We start from the raw sequence: 10,041 nt of genomic DNA, 5'->3' as shown, positions 1-10,041 counted from the left end.
ATTATTGCGTACATTCGAGATACGGAGACATATCTGTTTCCACTTGGGCAGAAAATGACCAGCGTACAGAATCAAATACCAAAACGATATCAAGTGGCCAAAACGATCTAAGTGGCATTTTCCTATTTTCGCTAATATTTACCATTCTTTTTTGCTAAAAAAACATGGGTAACAAAGATGGCTTTAAGCGCAACCGCGTCACAAACAGACTTGTACATCTACCCTCGCACTAACTCAAAAAGCATTACACAACAGTGAGCATAAAATATGCTGTTTTATCACATGAAATCAGGTACCGCAAATGCGGAAGTACCCACAGCGCTTGCCATACCATGTTTACGCATCCCGGTTCCAAAATATGCAGTTTGCTATTAAATTGTAGGGAAAAGCCAAAAATACAAGTCATATACGGTAGGATTATCACAAGACCTGCAAGGGTGTAGGAAAAGAACACGGGAGCCAATACTAACAACATAACATTTGCACAGAAAAACGTACCGGAAGCATGTGGCACTATTGCACAACTAAAACATACAGCATATATCAATATCAAGCTAACTGTAGCCAAAACCGATTATATACGCGCCCTGAAAAAGCCTTTCACTGAAGTCGCGTTGCTTCCCCGACAATATGTAGCTATTTAAAATACCTTATCCAAAAAAAAAAAGCTCATAGCACCCAGTGTGAATATTTCAAGATTTTACAAACCAGATAGCTCGGAGCATGTCGCGCATTTTAAAATTTAACAAGCAGCCTAACTCTAAAGACGTTATTAATTCCATCAAGAACAATTGAGACATCCCAAATAACCAAGCCAGGTAGCGTTGAAACATACAGGTAACCAATTTTACCAAGCGAACTTGGAAGCATTTTTCCAGCCGGAACATTTATCTGAGGTAAAATTCACAGTTGCGTGCTATACAAACCCTACTATCATGACGACAGTATGCTTGTGACCAAAGCACTGCCTCTAACAAGCAAGAAATGCAACTTAGTCCAAAATAAACAACTTTTTCAAGCCAAATATGTATATTTCGCATTCTTCTAGGGCTTAGGTGTCAGCTAAGATACAGTACAAAAATATATTAATAAAGCCCCAAACCGTCTGTGTAAATAATTAGTCTCACGCTTGCATCCATCAACAGCAGCACTGCCATGGAAAAAAAATTTCGAGCTGCACTTGAATAATAAAAACGTTACAGTGCATTGCCATTAACTACATTAACAGAGTAACAAAGTAGCTGCAAAGGCAGCGTGCGCTTTGTGCCAATAATGAAAAATTGCAACGGAAAGCACGACTTCACTTTTGCAATTGACATGCCGCTTGCATCTACCAATCATTTGAACCACGACATATCTTTCCGAATAGGCTTTAACGTCTAACAATAATTTAAAACCCCAAGTAGAGTGACCACATCAAGTCTTTCAACAGAGCTTTCAACTTAAATGACACCAGGCCACTGTTAAATGGCCAAGAACTCTCTGCAAAAGTCCCAAGAACTCTCCAAAGTTGCATAAGTTTCAGGAGATTAAGATGAAATATACGGCGAGGAGGATGACCACATCTTGATGTAACAACGCAGGCGGAAAATCCATGACGTGTTTCTTGCAGACAATATTTACGCTGCCATTTTCTTCTCTCAAAATAACTGGACCTCGAGAATAACTGGACCACATCATGTACCTTTAAGGAAGGAAGAAGAAAATTTTGTTAGACGATGGCTTTAAATGAGTGAGTTGCTTAGGATACCCCTTTTATAGCACAGTAATCGATTTAAATATCAGCGATTTCTTAATGTCTTTTCTGGGAATGCTGCTAACAATGTACAAAAAATATTAGCACAGACTGTCAATGGCCGTTCTCTAATTCTGGAAAGCAAAAGCACTGGGCGGGGCCGTGGTGTCGTATTATCATAGCAGCAACTCTCAATGTGAAAGCAAAATGTTTGCAAAACTTGAATGCAAAATAATAGTTTTTTTGTCCACATGTTGCAGCATCCGAAACAGGCTGAATGTGAAGGTATTTCCCAATATTGGAGTTCACGATTTATTTTTAACAGTAAGATTTTGCTACAAAGAAAACTACCACACATTCAGTCCCGCAAAAATAATATGCCAGCTTCAATAAACACTACCATAAATTGGGTCACACAAAAATAAAATGCCAACTTACCCAACTAAAATTAAGATGCAGGCGTTCCTGGCAGTGCCTCCTCGGAGTGCATTTCCAGGAAAGTTTTGCCAACGTGTTCCCAAAAGCTCTTTCACCTACAGGTCAAGTTGTCACTGCAATGGTGTTCTGAAACCATTACGTATATTTCAACTACCTAAAAAGGGACTATCAAAGTTCCAGAACTGGTAGTGCGTACTTACTTGTAGACTGCAATGATTTCATCCCGTAGAACGGCTTTCATGTGTTTCCTTTTTGTGAACACACGCCTTCAAGAACGGTGAACACACGCCTTCAAGATCCAGGAAAATGGCAGTATGCATTCCTTGTTCCATTGTTGTAAGTCCCGGTCCGCCCTATTTCCTAGAAAATAAAAACAGTATAAAAATATCGAAGCATAAATTTACGCTTCCCTTTAAGAAGGGAGTACTAGAAGATCTCGTACAATGCCTGATTAGTTGTGCTAAAATTTATTTTGCAGCACGAGCCCTGGTAACGTTTTCAGGCGAAACAATTTTAAATATCAAAAATATTTGAACATTTTTAGGCTCACCTGTCATTGCTCCATGCGGAGTGGTGAACTTCTGTATAATATGCAACACTCACGAGGCACTCTTTCGTGGCTTTATGACTCCCACAATGCATTCATAATCTGCCACACTTGTCACGACGACGCCTCGGCGTGCCGAAGATGTCTTCAGCCACAGTGAATGCCACAGCCATGATTTCAGAGGTATATGTAAGGAATGGAAATAATTCGTTTTAATTTCTGTTCTTCAGACAAAGGAAAACAATTGTCGCAAACTACCAGTGTAGAGACAAATGTCTTCACAGTCAGCCATCTGGACAGTCAGTCAGCCACCAGTCAGCCATCTGGACAGGTTATACACATCGAATACAGACTGTAGCAATCTGCTTTCGCAGTATATTTTCTAAATTCGATTGATTGTAGGGTTTAACGCGCCGACGCAACGCAGGCGATGAGGCGCGCCGTAGTGGAGGGCTCCGGATTAAGTTTGACCACCTGGGGATCTTTAACGTGCGCCGAAATCTCGTACACACGGGCGTTTTTGCTTTTCGCCTCCATCAGAAAAGCGGCCGCCGCGGCCGGGAATCGAACCCGCGACCTCGTGCTCAGCAGCACAACGCCTTAGCCACTGAGCCACCGCGGCGGGTATTTTCTAAATTCAAGGAAGCACAGAAATGGGTTAATGTTGGGTGCACATAGTGATGCAACAACTTATCACCTGAGCGTTGTCGGAAATTATTTCGACTATCGGGTTACCACCGACATTGACGGCATAAAAATGCAAGAGTAGCTTATTTCTAACGCGGTTCGTGAAGTAGCAACCACTAACAATGAATATTGGATAATGATCCTGAAGTCTCAAGTTACCACTGACATTAACAGCATAGAAACGGCAGCACACTTTCTATATACCCGCTGCGTGTTTCCACATTTCTTCACAAAAGAAACGTTTGTTACTGCGGTACTGCTAAGACAACAACTGTCCCTTCCATTTCTCTACACTTCAGGCAATGTTATTTAAAATAGATCATCTCAATTGGTCAAAGGAATTGGAAGAAACCTGGAACATAAACATGAAACAAGGAATCATGGAACAGATAAACGTAAGATGACGCTTTGAAAGCACATCAACACAACTTGAAATAGCGTCTACCTTGCGCGCAACGGGCAAGGTCGAAGACTCCCGGTCTGGTAAGCACAGTAAATGCATTCTACTCAGCAAACTAACACAACGCCGCAATTACCACGCAAGTTTTAAAAATACCAATAAATCTAAGGACGGACGCTCCGACAAATATGGTTGGAAGTTGTACACGTGTACACGCGCGATTATCGCGAGCGACTAACCCGAGAAGATTCGCTACCGCAGAGATACACAGCAACCGTCAATATACAACTAAGCAAAGCCACACAGTAAGGGAAAATCCAATCATGACACGCGCAAACCAGCAACTTCCTTATAGCAATAACGTACGCAGTCAGAAATGTCCAGCCGACTCTGACCCACGAACACGGAAGTTTTGGTAAATTACGGCTGCAAACGTTTCTCCAACACAAAATGTTACACGCCGCGACCACAAGCATGGACGACACGAATAACGGGCAGAGAAGCGGTATGTTTATGTCACTGAACAACAACCGTTACAAGCACATAAATAAGCAGCACTGACCTTTTTTGCGCCTCCTGGCAAAACTCCACTTCGTTGAACAGGAAATACAGCCAGGGGATATGAAAAAATTCGCAGTTGTACGCCGCAATCAACCCAATCAAACTGATAACGGCATAACGGCGCTAACGGTTCTCGCCAGCGTGACCGAGAATTTCTTTAGTAAATATCAGGCGCATCGCGCGAGCAATTGAGAAACCCGCTTGGGAATGCCACTGGTGGCGCTGCATGCGGAAGACCGTAAAATTAGCGGAGGGAATCCTGGAAGATGGGAGCGCTGCTGTCGTTTAAAGTGTTGACGCAGTCCCGATTTTCATCCGTCGTCGTCGTACCCGTTGCAGCCCCACTGTACCGTGAATCAACGCAAAAACAGCTCTGCCGTGCTGCTGCTGACGCATGCGCATGGAATGAGCTACTGGAGTGGCGGTCTTTTCCTCATGGCTTCGGCAAACTTTCGTTCTCGCGGAGGCTTTGGCGATGCGCCCCCACAAGAGTTCATACAAACTCGGCACACGTGATGGCTTTTATTTGATTCGGAAAACGGGCATATGTGTCTAAGCGGACGTTTACGCCCGCTGAGGCCGAAACAAAGCTCAGATAATAGCCGCGTTAGCGCGTTAATACTGGCTAAAGTTGTTTCTCGCGGAGGGGCGTGAGTGCGTGCGATATCCGAGCTTTGGATGACAATTACAAGTTAACTTTGGATGACAATTTCTGCGTTACTGTTTACAATGAACGCAAAAGGGCGTGGCTTCATTTAATGCTTTTCTTGACAACAAGCCTTTCCGTAGTCAATAAAATATACTGCGACGCTCTTAGATACCCACGTTATATAAAGTTACTTACATCTAATTAGCGAGTAATAATACATCGGCCCGTTACCCAGCTTTTTCCCCTCCTGAACACCAATACTACAGGAAAACAGCAACTGGGGAAGCAGCTGGAGAAGGCGGATCATTCAATGAACTTCAATTACTATGACAAGACACAACAACAGCAAGTTAACTCAGCGCATTTTGCCGTTACTGCACAGCATAATTATGAATTAGAATTACAATGTCATTTCAGCATTAATACATACAAAATAATGCAGGTATCACGTGGTATATTTAGTTGTCCAAGTTTAGTTCCGTTCACCCACTCAACCGCTCCCTGCAAAGAGGCTTTTGTTTTTGCTTGTGGAAATCAAAAGGGACGCACCTGTTAGCATTCCTATCCGACTTACTACGTCATGACCAACGGACTTAAAAACCATCGTGTACCAATACGAATAGTTCTAAAAATACATACCGGTGTTCACAACGGCCTTGTTTGCTTATTTTAGATATATGTCGCTTCTCTACTGAAACAAAGAAATAAAACTCTCGCATGATCGCTAGAGCCTTCCAGTGAAGACTGGATAAACCAAAATGCGTTTCTTGTTTTTTTTTAATCTCTGCAAAGAAATGATATACAGCAGACTCCCGTTAAGACGAACCCGATGGGACCGTAAAAATGTATTCGTATTATCCGAAATTCGTCTTAAGCGGAGGTGTATTGCATTGTGGACGTTACAAGAGAAAAATGTTGTGGTTCTTAATCAGTGTTCGTTTTAACCAAGTTCGTCTTAACGAGGGTCTACTGTATTTCTAGAAGAAGCAAACCGGGTCGTTAGTGTGATTTCTGTGAATTTGTAAAACTTCTTGTATCGGTACATGGTGCTTTTGAATTAGTACGTCTCATGAATTTGCGTCATGAATTAGTGAGTCCCATATGAATTGGATCAGGTGAGTCACCCTTAATAGCATGCACGAGACGAAAAATGCTAACGAACATCCAAGCATATATAACTGCATGCATGACATGCTGCGTGCAGTGTGAAATGCGGCACAGTCGGTTAACACTATGTATATACCGCATCAGGGCATAAATAACGTGGACTAAGTACCTATTTTACAGCAGATTGTAGCCATTTATACGTTCCTGTAAAGCACTTAAAATTGTGCACGTACTACAACACAGCGAGCTGATGGCTGAGCATTGAGCAAAAAACAATGTTTCTGCGACGCTTTGTGAACCAAATGCAGAGCATGCAATAGTCTCAACAACTATATATATTTCTTTATGAGGTATCCACAAAAGCCCAATGAATTCTTCAGCACTACCGCGGCTCTGTCCCAAACGCAGAAGGAGAACCTGAGGACATCTGGTCCTTCTCAAATTCAAGTAATTGGTGATTTCAGACGTACTGCGCGTCTGCAATTAGCAAAAGACGATATTCACTAAAGCGGTTTGAGCGCCGCAGACAACCTGAGAGGGGTTCGTGGAATTTCTATTTTCGCTAAGATACCCTTTTCTCGCACCTTTCATGCTTTGTACGGTGTTATAGCAGTGGACATATTTTTTTCTGTCAAATAACGTCACTAAAATACGTCTTAGCCGTCTTATATAAGTAAACTGCTCTAAGATAATTCCATAGATATCGACGAAGTTTATTCAATTTTATGTGGTGCGTGCGTGTGTGCGTGAGTGAGTGACTGCATGCATGTGTGTGTGTATGTGTGGGTGCGCGGGTGTGCGTTCGTGTCTGTATCTATGTCTGTGGGCGTGTGCGTGCAAGTGCTTGTGCGTGCGCTTGTGCACCAAAGCGCGTCAAATATATATGTGGTTCATTGTTCCAGTCAATGCACGATTCAGTGCATACTTCACTGCAGCGCACAAGTTATGTGGAACAAGACACGAGCAAAAAATATACAAAAGCACTGTCCAAAATGTTTACTGGGACATAAGTGGAACAGTAACTGGAACGGCCGACAGCGCATCCCCTCATTTATTCGGTTCCACATAATAACCACAAACCTGAAGAAAACAAATGCACAGTTCCAGATAAGATCCACTTATATCTCTCGTTCCAGTTATTCTTCGTTTAGATCCAGATAAAAATATGTGGATCGCCCCGTTTAGCTGGAACTTACATGGAACCAGATTAAGAGTGTAGAGGAGGCGCAACGAAGCAGATATATATATATATATATATATATATATATATATATATATATATATATATATATATATATATATATATATATATATATATATATATATATATATATATATATATAAATATATATATATATATATATATATATATATATATAGAGAGAGAGAGAGAGAGAGAGAGAGAGAAGGCTTTTTATCGGAAAAGCAGAGAGGTTTGCCGGCATTTACAGTCACCTGCATGCTTCTCTGCTGTGGGTTGGGGATGGGGGTAGAAAAGGCCCAAGAAAGAATGGGCAGGAAAGAAAAATAAAAAAAATAAAACTGTCGTGGACTTGGCGCAATAACGGACTTGCATGCATATTTTTGTTCTGATCTTGGGCCACATAATTTACAATTTTGAAATTAGACTGATTTCATCCCAATAAGAGAACCAACTCCGTGGAGCTTGGCGCTGCTTCTAGGGACGAATCCATGGTCCAAAAATAATCCTAAGAGTAATTGGTCCCTGCTCTAGACGTTCAATGTTTTCAAGGAAGTGGGATCTCGGTTCCATGTAGGCCGCACATTCTAATAAAATGTGTTCAATTGCTTCGACACAAACAATTATCAGAGTGCGGATTTGGCGTCGCTCCAAGACGAAATAGGTAGCTATTTGTGCATGCACATTTCAGCCGTAATGGTACGTTTTTAGGTTACGAGGAAGCTGTCTCGGGATTCTCGACTTCAATTCTGGGTCAATAGTGGGCGAAAAGGAGCGAGTATTTTGTAAGTTGCTCCATAGACGGCTTCTTTCAGTCACCGCAAAGTGGTGAGCCAAGGCAGAAGCTTCTGTTTTCGTGAAATGCACCTCGCGGTATTTCCGGTAAAGAAGGCCTTTACGGGCCGCTTCGCCGGCTTTTGTTTACCTTTGACGCCGCAGTGTCCAGGTATCCACTGCAATTTAATGTTTTGTCCAGCAGACCAGGCAAGATGGGGAAGGTATGAGATATCACAGGCTGCGATTTGGCGGGGTGAAAATCTGCTTCTCCTAGATAGAATTAGCAGAGCTGCCTTGGAGTCCGTGAAGATGTTCCATTGGTGCGGCACATGGCGCAGGATGTAAACGATTGCCTCCTTCAGAGAGGAGAGCTCAGCCGCTGCCGAAGATGTTTGTCGCTCCAGACGAAATGAAAGCATTTCACCAGTTAGTGGTATGTATAGTCCGGAGGAAGAGCTTTGCATGCATATTCACCGATGGTTCATCAAGCACACATGTTAGCGCTAGCCCTGTTTGTTTCGTTTCCCCTTCTCTCGTCCACGCTTTGTCGCGCTATTCCCCACCGTCAAAGCGCACCAACTCGCCCAGTTAGCCATCCTGCTTCATGAGATGGCTTTGCCAAGTCATGTTTGACAGCCAATTTCAACGTAATTATTCGGAATCAGCCACAGCTCTGCTAACATGGTAACATATACCTCATGGGAGCGTCTACAACCTTTTTCTGTGTTTGATGAGTACTTGTCTACTCAAGTAATTCATTTTCGTAGCTTCTCATTCACTGTCATCAGAGCCAACATTGTAATTTCAAAGTTGTCGATCGACTGCCCCAATACAGCAACACAGAGGTCAGCATAAAGCGTGGCCGTTCGTTTTTTTTTATTTCTTGAGAAAAAGAGGGGGGGGTGCAGTTACCGAGCCAAAAGGGCTGCAGGTCGTGTTTCGTTTGAAGAGGTTGCGTCTACGTTGCGTCAAGTGGCGCGTTCTTTTCCTTTGTCATATAACAATTTTACGACTCAGAAATACATGAGTAAATGAATCCCAGAGCAGGTATATATGTACAACAAAACGAACAACACGGAACTGAAGTAGGTTCCACGACTGTTTTGCTTGATTGTAAAGAGCGTCTTGAGCTTTTCTTCTTAAGAATAAGTGAACTAGAAATGTAATGAGATGTCCCTTTCGAAATCTCCGCACAGATATAAAGGGATCATTTTCTACGATGCTGGCATATTGTTCGATTCTCACTGGTTACAACCTGCTGTAATATTAAAAAGGTGGCGGTAATTGCATGTTTAGCGTTTACGTGACTATGACCGCTGTAACTGCAATACCTTGCCTCCACTAAAAAAAAAAAAAGCTGTTTCCGCCCGGGATCGAACCGGGGACCTTGCGCGTGTGAGGCGCACGTGATAACCGCTACACCACGGAAACGGGCTGGGCACCGCAGCCTTGGCAGTGTTGTCCCATCGCATATCTTGGTAACGCCACCGATATTCCGTATAGTGATGGCATTCAATGGTCACCTTTGAAAGGTAACCTTCTTAAGACGGCACCAAACGTCAATATTAAGCTCATTGTTGCCTTTTTGGCAGACAAGTATGACAGAACCTAACTTTGATCGGTCAAAATAGAGCGGATCTAGCCAAACGCTTGCGTGGCCTTCGTGACGAGTGGGTGTTTTCAAACGCACGAGATGAAGGGTCCCGAAGCGAAGCGCCCAAGCGCGCGAAGTTAAACAAAAACAAAAAATACGGCAAATTCATCGACCGAAAAAGCCCTTTCATGGACCTCGTGTCCAATGGGGGTTCGTTGATTACTCCCGCAATTCTCCAGCGCATGGCCCTAAAGGTTCCAATCATACCTTTAGCACCCTTCTAACTCAGGCCACAAAAGCGGCAACTAGCCACCTCCTTCCCATGCTCGGGGTACAGTGAACTAG

At 42.9% G+C, this 10,041-nt stretch overlaps 1 long non-coding RNA gene and 1 other non-coding gene across 2 annotated transcripts; both read right to left on the bottom strand.

Annotated features, from left to right (window-relative positions):
* LOC144172731 (uncharacterized) lies at positions 1 to 3,305 on the bottom strand. The gene is made up of 4 exons (XR_013323088.1): positions 2,724 to 3,305; positions 2,374 to 2,533; positions 2,174 to 2,299; positions 1 to 1,684 (listed from the first exon to the last, which is right to left on the bottom strand). It is a non-coding gene; the product is annotated as an uncharacterized LOC144172731 (long non-coding RNA).
* A 6,155-nt stretch (positions 3,306 to 9,460) lies between these two features.
* Positions 9,461 to 9,533, bottom strand: Trnav-cac (transfer RNA valine (anticodon CAC)). The gene has a single exon. It is a non-coding gene; the product is annotated as a tRNA-Val (tRNA).
* Between the last annotated feature and the right edge of the window lie 508 nt (positions 9,534 to 10,041).

Source organism: Haemaphysalis longicornis, unplaced genomic scaffold (assembly GCF_048455015.1).
Source record: "Haemaphysalis longicornis isolate Haplotype H1 unplaced genomic scaffold, Haemaphysalis longicornis Haplotype H1 scaffold_256, whole genome shotgun sequence".
Taxonomy (NCBI): Eukaryota; Metazoa; Arthropoda; class Arachnida; order Ixodida; family Ixodidae; genus Haemaphysalis; species Haemaphysalis longicornis.
This window is presented reverse-complemented; position numbering and strand designations above follow the sequence as displayed.